Raw genomic sequence first — 9,945 nt, forward strand, 5'->3', positions numbered from 1 at the left:
AATTTCTTACTGATTCCAATATAATGCATGAGTTTTTAAAGAAACTGAATTTGCCAAATTTATTACATAATGAGTCTCTGTTGTTAGATGAACCCATAACGGAGGAAGAAATACAGAAAGCAATCCTCTCGATGAATTCTGGTAAAGCTCCCGGTTTAGATGGGTTTACAGTAGAATTTATCACCACAATCCTTTAATGAAGCATCTATTTCTTTAATTCTTAAAAAAGATAAAGACCCTAATGAAGTGACATCATATAGACCAATATCACTGTTAAATGTAGATTCAAAAATGATTTCCAAAATATTAGCTATGAGGTTGGAAAATATCTTACCGCAAATTATTTCTGATGATCAGACGGGTTTTATTAAAAATCGTTACTCATACTTTAATGTTAGGAGATTAATGAATTAATGAATGTATATACAGCGTCAAATAAAACTCCAGAATGTGTCCTTTCACTTGATGCCGAGAAGGCGTTTGGTAGAGTAGATGGGAATACTTATTCAATGCACTTGAAAAATTTAAGATTGGTCCAAAATGTATTTCTTGGATCAAGCTGATATATCACATACCTCAGGCTTCTGTACTTACCAATAATCAGAGATCCCCTTTTTTCAGGCTCTTTTGAGGTACTAGACAGGGCTGTCCTTTAAGTAATTTACTGTTTGATATCGCTTTGGAACCTTTGGCCACCGCTATTAGGGAATCCCCTAATATTTTTGGTATTGTTCGTAGGAATAAGACATATAAGCTATCTCTTTATGCAGATGATTTGTTATTATTCATTTCTAACCCTGAGAAATATATTCCTGCAATAGTAGCACTACTTAATCAATTTTGTAGTTTTTCTGGTTATAAACTAAATCTTAGTAAGAGTGAGCTTTTACCATTAAACAATCTAGTTTTGAATATGGACAGTTTCCATTTAGATTGACTACCAAATGTTTTACTTATTTAGGTATTAAGATTACCAAGAAACACAAGGATTTATTTAAAGCTAATTTTACGCCTTTAATTAACCATATCAAACAACAGTTTACTAAATGGTCTCCGATTCCTTATCTTTAATTGGCCGAATCAATGCTATTAATATGTTTATCTTACCTAAATTTTTGTATTTATTTCAGATAATACCAATTTTAATTGCTAAATCTTTCTTTGATATTATTGACTAAAAATGTATTCATGTATATGGCAGAATAAAAATCCCAGACTAAGTAAAAAATACTTACAGAAATAAAAAAAAGCAGCCCTGAACTAACTGCGTTTCAAAAGAACCTATTTAATTACGGTTTAATAATGGGGAAAAACTTATACTTAAATTCTGGAAAAATGCCCCAACACCAACGATAAATATGTGGATTTCAAATATGTTCGAAACGTTACACTTGGAAGATATGAGGTTCCTTCTAGCAGGCAAACCAGACCGCTTCCAAAAAATTTGGTCTGCATTTATCGACTTACTACAAGTATAAGGTGCAACAGAACTCTAAAAAGAAATGGTTTCAGGACCTGGTGAGGGGGGAGGAAAATACAAAGATGGTATATCCCTTTCAGCTCTGTTTTCTACTTTTAACATAGCTTCTGTTTTCTTTTTCTCTTTTTTCTTTTCTATGGCTTACTTCTTAACTTTTTTTTCTAACTCTTCGTGCCTAAGGGTCTTTTTTTGATCACTCTTTCACACACTCACTATCCTATCTCACTTTCTTTACTTTTTTTCTTTTTAAACCTTAAAAAATGAAGTGGTACAAGAAATGTATTATGTTATTTTTGGCTTATATTATTGTAATGTACACTACTTCTAATAAATAAATTTATATTAAAAAAAAAAAAAAAAAGAAATCAAAAAAAGACGGTGGTTTGGCACCTTAGATTCTACTATTGTGCAGTTAATGCTTATTATTTAACGTTTTGGACAAAAGATTTAGAAGATACCCAATGGATAAATCTTGAACGTGATTCTATGCAAGGGCTATCATTGGCTTCTATTGTAGGGGCCTCGTTACCTTTTACAATTACGAGATTGAATAAATATACGACTAATCCAATAATAAGACATACATTCCGAATATGGTTTCAATTTCGTAAGTTTTTTGGATTGAATGATTTTATCTTATCGAGTCCTATCATATCTAATTCTTTCTTCCAACCTTCTGGTACTGATCAAGCCTTTCTGTTATGGAACTCCTTGCAGTTGTGTAAGGCACCAGATAATTACAATTTTATTTGATCATTCATTTGTTGCATTGATGTGAGAACGGTAAATGAATGTTTTCATTTTCTAAATGCTTCCACCTCTGAGGTGCAGATCACAGCTCTAATCACTCAGCTATTTACTCTGGAATGGAGGAAATTGGGAACGTTTCGGTTCAAGACCCCGAAACGTTGCCTATTTCGTTCGCTCCATAGATGCTACCTCACCCACTGAGTTTCTCCAGCATTTTTGTCTACCTTCGATTTTCCACCATTTGCAGTTCCTTCTTAAACAGCTATTCACTCTATTCACTCAATTAACAAACTAACAAGTGGCATTGCCACTTTCATTTAGAAACATAGAAACATAGAAATTAGGTGCAGGAGTAGGCCCTTCGAGCCTGCACCGCCATTCAATATGATCATGGCTGATCATCCAACTCAGTATCCCGTACCTGCCTTCTCTCCATGTCACATACACTGTACACCTTGTACGTGTATGTGACAAATAAAGTTGACTTGACTATCCTTTTGCCTCTCATCCAGGAGGCATACTCGAGAATATTCACAGGAAGGTGAGGGGAAAGTATGTGGATAAAGTGCCACAGAATTTTGAGCGTGTCTGAATTTCAATTACTGCCTGCATTTTCTTTCTGCTCACAGATCAAATAGGATTTATCTGTTTCCAGTCACTGGGCTTCACACAGGATGTGTTTCAATCATAATTAGTAGGCTTTGGGACTGCAATCATAATTAGTAGCTTCAACAGCTGCTGGAATGTGAACCGCACATCCTGGCAAACTAAAAGCAGATGCACCTGGAGTATTGGAAACGTTGGCAGAGAATCTGTATGAGCAGGTTTGAGTGCCGGTGGTCTAAGAAGAGCATTTGAATTGAGTGAATTGTGGAGTTTCCAAGCATAGACTGCACTAGAAATTGAGCAGCATTTTGTGACTAGATTTGTCCAAAGGCAGACTGTTGCTGCGTCCTAACCATTTGTCAATCTATGAGAAGAACAAGTAGACAACTCCTCCTCCATCGACTCTGTCTAAGGACCCTGACAGTCTTTTCAGGTGAGGCAGTGGTTCACTTGCACCTCCTCCAACCTCAACTACTGCATCTACTTTTCCAGGTGGGGACCCCCTATATATCAGCGAGACCAGTTGCAGGCTCGGCGATCGTTTCGCTGAACATCTCTGCTCAGTCCGCCAAAAACCTACCTGATCTCCCGGTTGCTAAAAAATGTAACTACCCCTCCTATTCCCACACTGACCTTTCTGCCCTGGGCCTCCTCCATTGTCAGAGTGAGCCCCAGTGAAAATTGTAGAAACAGCACCTCATATTTCAATTGGGCAGTTTACACCCCAGCGGTATGAACATTGACTTCCCTACTTCAAGTAACCCTTGCTTTCCCTCTCTCTCCATCCCTCCCCTTCCCAGTTCTCCCACCAGGCCGACTGTCCTGATTACTTTCTATCTCTGATTGTTTTGTTGTCCCAGCTGACAATGATCGCGATTCTACATTTTCCTCGATTTTCATCTCTTTTGATCTCTTGCACTTTTTTTAATCTCTGTGACTCCCTCTCCCCTGACTCAGTCTGAAGAAATATCTCGAACCGAAACGTCACCCATTCCTTCTATCTGGAGTTGCTACCTGTCCCGCTGAGTTACTCCAGCATTTGTGTTCCAGCATCTGCAGATCCTTCCTACTCTAGACAATAGTAAATCATAGAAACATAGAAAATAGGTGCAGGAGGAGGCCATTCGGCCCTTCGAGCCAGCACCGCCATTCATTGTGATCATGGCTGATCGTTCCCTATTAATAACCCGTGCCTGCCTTCTCCCCATATCCCTTGACTCCACTAGCCCCTAGAGCTCTAGTCTAACTCTCTCTTAAATCCATCCAGTGATTTGGCCTCCACTGCCCTCTGTGGCAAGGAATTCCATAAATTCACAACTCTCTGGGAGAAAACGTTTTTTCTCAACTCAGTCATAAATGACCTCCCCTTTATTCTAGGACTGTGGCCCCTAGTTCTGGACTTGCCCAACATAGGGAACATTTTTCCTGCATCTAGCTTGTCCAGTCAATTTTTAATTTTATATTTCTAAAATATGCCCCCTCATCCTTCTAAACTCCAGTGAATACAAGCCTAGTCTTTTCAATCTTTCCTCATATGACAGTCCCACCATCCCAGGGATCAATCTCGTGAACCTACGCTGCACTGCCTCAATCACAAGGAAGTCCTTCCTCAAATTAGGAGACCAAAACTGTACACAATACTCCAGATCTGGTCTCACCAGAGCCCTATACAACTCCAGAAGAACCTCTCTACTCCTATACTGAAATCCTCTTGTTATGAAGGCTAACATTCCCATTAGCTTTCTTCACTGCCTGCTGTACTTGCACGCCAACTTTCAGTGACCGGTGTACAAGGACACCCAAGTCTCGCTGTACCTCCCCCTTACCTAACCTAACCCCATTGAGTAAATAATCTGAACCCTTATTTTTGCTGCCAAAGTGGATAACCTCACATTTATCTATATTATACTGCATCTGCCAGGCAGCTGCCCACTCACTCAACCTGTCCAGGTCACCCTGCAACCTTTTAACATCCTCTTCACAGTTCACACTGCCACCCAGCTTTGTGTCATCTGCAAACTTGCTAGTGTTGCTCCTAATTCCCTCTTCCATATCATTAATATATATGGTAAACATTTGTGGCCCCAACACCGAGCCTTGCGGCACTCCACTCGCCACTGCCTACCATTCTGAAAAGGACCCTTTCACTCCTACTCTTTGCTTCCAGTCTGCCAACCAATTTTTTATCCATGTCAACACCCTACCCTCAATACTTCGGTCTGAATGACAATAAAAGGCTATCTAGCTATCTATCTATCTATCTATCTATCTATCTATCTATCTATCTATCTATCTATCTATCTATCTATCTATCTATCTATCTATCTATCTATCTATCTATCTATCTATCTATCTATCTATCTATCTATCTATCTATCTATCTATCTATCTATCTATCTATCTATCTATCATGTGCTCTAATTTTAGTCACCAGCCTCCCATGCAGGATCTTATCAAAGGCTTTCTGAAAGTCTAGATACACTACATCCACTTCATCCATTTTACTTGTCACATCCTCAAAAAATTCCAGAAGATTAGTCAAGCAGCCTTTCATAAATCCATGTTGACTTGGATTAATCCTTTTACTGCTATCCAAATGCCACATTATTACCTTTTTAATAATTGACTCCAGCATCTTTCCCACCACCGAATTCAGGCTAACTGGCCTGTAATTCCCCGTTTTCTCTCTCGCTCCTTTTTTGAAAAGTGGGATAACATTAGCTATCCTCCAATCCACTGGGACTGATCCTGAATCTATTGAACATTGGAAAATAATCACCAATTCATCAACTATTTCTAGAACCACCTCCTTAAAGACCCTGGGATGCAGACCATCAGGCCTAGGGGATTTATCATCCTTCAGTCCCATTAGCCTACCCAATACTATTTCTCGCCTAATGAAAATGTCTTTCAGTTCCTCTACCCCCTTAGATCCTCTGTCTTTCAGTACATCTGGGAGATTGTTTGTGTCTTCCTTAGTGAGGACAGATCCAAAGTACCTATTCAACTCTTCTGCCATTTCCTTGTTGCCCATAATAATTTCACCCGTGTCTGCCTTCAAGGGACCTACATTTGACTTTGCTACTCTTTTTCCCATAACATATCTAAACAAGCTTTTACTGTCCTTCTTTATATTCCTGGCCAGCTTCCCTTCGTACTTCATCTTTTCAGCCCGTATTGCCCGTTTTGTTTCCTTCTGTTGTCCTATGAAAGTTTCCCAATCCTCTGGCTTCCGGCTACTCTTTGCTGTGTTATACATCTTTTCTTTTAGTTTTATTCTATCCCTAACTTCTCTTGTCAGCCACAGTTGCCTCCTACTCCCCTTAGAACCTTTCTTCCTTTTAGGAATGAAATGATCCTGCGTCTTCCGGATTACGCCGATAAATTCCTGCCATTGCTGTTCCACCGTCATTCCTGCTAGGATCCCTTGCCAGTCTATCTTGGCCAGCTCCCCTCTCATGCCTTCATAGTCCCCTTTGTTCAAGTGCATCTCTGCCACTTCCGATTTAACGTTCTCCTTCTCAATTTTCTGTTTAACAATATTTTGATTTCTATTCCCATTGAAATATCAGTAATAAGATTTGGGAAGATATATGTTGGCTGTCTGTGAACCTATTTATATAATTATCACAGGACAGAATCACTCACTGTGACTGCATTTTGAAAACAACAATAATAATCTTTTATCAAGACCATTTACACTTGCAGTAATATCAAAGTAATTAAAATGAATTGGAAAGAATTATAATTATGTATCTCATCAAAAAGGTATTTAATTTTGGGCTTACATATCTTCATAAAAGAATGCACCTGTGCTACTTCATTGCATACTCCAGATTCTCCGCAAGTATGAACAAGACTTAACCTCTGTCCAAATTACTGCTCTGGGCATAGTTTGGTACGGAATGATTTGAGTGCCACGTGATGGGTCACTGAACATATTCTTGTGGATGTTGTTGAAGGCTGCACCTGCCCTGATGTGAATAAAACTGCAAGGCTTTCCTTAGCTTGCCGTCAACGAAGAAATTAGGAATATCACAATCCAGGAAAAAGAATCTGGAGTATGTTCTCCCAAAACTAACAATGAAACCAGACTAAATGAGTACATTTAGTTTGTGTGATAGGCTTCAGGTATTGCTGAGGTTGAAAAGGTTATAGTATACATTGTCATAATTTCTTGATTAATAGCCAATAATTGACATTAACCACAACTATGTTATGACCACTGCCCAGTCCGTCACTGGCTTTGACCACCCCACCATCAAAGGGATCTATTGAAGTTGCTGCCTGAAAAAGGCAGTCAACATCATCAAAGACCCACACAATCTTGGCCACACACTCACCATTACCATCGGGAAGAAGGAACAGGAGCCTGAAAACTGTAACGTCCAGGTTCAGGAACAGCTTCTTCCCTACAGCCATCAAGCTATTAAACACGACAACAAATAAGTTCTGAACTGCAGCAGACTATTATTATTGTTGCACTATATTTGTTATTTATTGAGTATGTGTGAATGTGTATATATATATATACACAACGGTGCCAGCCTCCAGAGTGAGCACCAACGCCGCGTTCTGTGACCAACGTGTGACGTTGGTCACAGACTATTCTCCCGTGTGACGCCATCCCCTCACTCCCCACATTGGGGGATGGGGCGCAACGGATCCCACTTGGTCTAGTATGTTTAGGCTAAGTGGGACCCGTTGGGTCCCATATTCACACGGGTGGGCTGGTCCCCCAATGCAATATTCCACCTCTCCAGCAATTCCAATATTGGTGGCCAGTTGGGGGGGGGGGGGTTCTGGAGTGCTAGTATGGGTGTTGTGAGCCGAATGGACTGGTTTCCAGAGGGCTACTATGGACATTGTGGGCAGAATGGATTATTGGGCTGGCAGCTCAGTCACTCAGGCCTGGTGGGCTGGCAGCTCAGTCACTCGGGCCTGGTGGGCTGGCAGCTCAGTCACTCAGGCCTGGTGGGCTGGCAGCTCAGAAACTGCCAGGAATTCTGCCTAAAACAGGTGAGAGACTCTGTGAGATAGAAGGGGGAGAGGGTGGAGAATCAATTTTAGACATGCTTTATCTTTTTCTGCAGATCACAGCAATGAAGGAGGAAAGTCTATCCTAGCCTGGGTCTCACAGGGAGCCAATAAAGAGAGGGAGAAAAATACTGGGGTGAGGTTTAATACTTGCAGGGGAATACTTACTGATGGGCTGAAGGTACTCCTCCTGGGCTAGTACAGGCCTGATGGGCTGAGGGGGCTCTTTTAAAAAAAATCTAAGTGAAAGGCACTTTTTCTGGACTTTTCCTGGCATGGCATGTGCCTTTTGGACCAAAATGCTCCTTTTGGGCTAATACGGGCATTTTGGGCACAAGGGACTGGTTTCCCCACTGATGGGGGCCTTGTGGGCTGAAATGAGTGGTTTCAGGCAGGCCAAACAACTCATTTGATTTCATTTCTATTTCAATTTCAAGCACAGGGCAGGCCAAACAGCTCATTGCATTTGCATTTCACTTCCAATGCGATTGCAGTTTCAAGCACAGGGCAGGCCGAACAGTTCATCACATTTTCATTTCACTTCCAATGCGATTGCAGTTTCAAGCACAGGGCAGGCCGAACAGTTAATTGCATTTTCTTTTCACTTCCATTACCATTGCAGTTTCAAGCACATGGCAGGCAGAACTGCTCATTGCATTTTCATTTCACTTCTTTTGCCATTGCAGTTTCAAGCACAGGGCAGGCCAAACAGCTCTTTGCATTTTCATTTCATTTCCATTGCCATTGCAGTTTCAAAGCACAGGGCAGGCTAAACAGCTGATTGCATTTTGATTTCATTTCCCTAGCCATTGCAGTTTCAAAGCACACGGCAGGCCAAACAGCTGATTGCATTTTCACTTCATTCCCATTGCCATTACAGTTTCAAAGCACAGGGCATGCCAAACAGCTCATTGCATTTTCATTTCATTTCCCTAGCCATTGCACTTTCAAAGCACAGGGCAGGACAAACAGGTCATTGCATTTTAATTTCATTTCCATTGCCATTGCAGTTTCAAGCACAGGGCAGGCCGAACAGCTCATTGCATTTTCATTTCATTTCCATTGCCATTGCAGTTTCAAAGCACAGGGCAGGCCAAACAGCTGATTGCCTTTTCATTTCATTTCCATACCCATTGCAGTTTCAAAGCACAGCGCAGGCTAAACAGCTGATTGCATTTTCACTTCATTCCCATTGCCATTACAGTTTCAAAGCACAGGGCATGCCAAACAGCTCATTGCATTTTCATTTCATTTCCCTAGCCATTGCACTTTCAAAGCACAGGGCAGGACAAACAGCTCATTGCATTTTCATTTCATTTACATTCTTATTGCAGTTTCAAAGCACAGGGTAGGTCAAGCAGTTCATTGCATTTTCATTTCCATTGCCAGTGCCATTGCACTTTCAAAGCACAGGGCAGGCCAAACAGCTGATTGCCTTTTCATTTCATTTCCATACCCATTGCAGTTTCAAAGCACAGCGCAGGCTAAACAGCTGATTGCATTTTCATTTCATTTCCCTAGCCATTGCAGTTTCAAAGCACACGGCAGGCCAAACAGCTGATTGCATTTTCACTTCATTTCCATTGCCATTGCAGTTTCAAAGCACAGGGCAGGCCAAACAGCTCATTGCATTTTCATTTCATTTACATTCTTATTGCAGTTTCAAAGCACAGGGTAGGTCAAGCAGTTCATTGCATTTTCATTTTCATTGCCATTGCCATTGCACTTTCAAAGCACAGGGCAGGCCAAACAGCTGATTGCCTTTTCATTTCATTTCCATACCCATTGCAGTTTCAAAGCACAGGGCAGGCTAAACAGCTGATTGCATTTTCACTTCATTTCCATTGCCATTGCAGTTTCAAAGCACAGGGCAGGCCAAACAGCTCATTGCATTTTCATTTCATTTACATTCTTATTGCAGTTTCAAAGCACAGGGTAGGTCAAGCAGTTCATTGCATTTTCATTTTCATTGCCATTGCCATTGCACTTTCAAAGCACAGGGCAGGCCAAACAGCTCATTGCATTTTCATTTCATTTCCATTGCCATTGCCATTTCAGTTTCAAAGCACAGG

This window comes from Leucoraja erinacea, unplaced genomic scaffold (assembly GCF_028641065.1).
Source record: "Leucoraja erinacea ecotype New England unplaced genomic scaffold, Leri_hhj_1 Leri_1096S, whole genome shotgun sequence".
NCBI classification, from domain to species: domain Eukaryota; kingdom Metazoa; phylum Chordata; class Chondrichthyes; order Rajiformes; family Rajidae; genus Leucoraja; species Leucoraja erinaceus.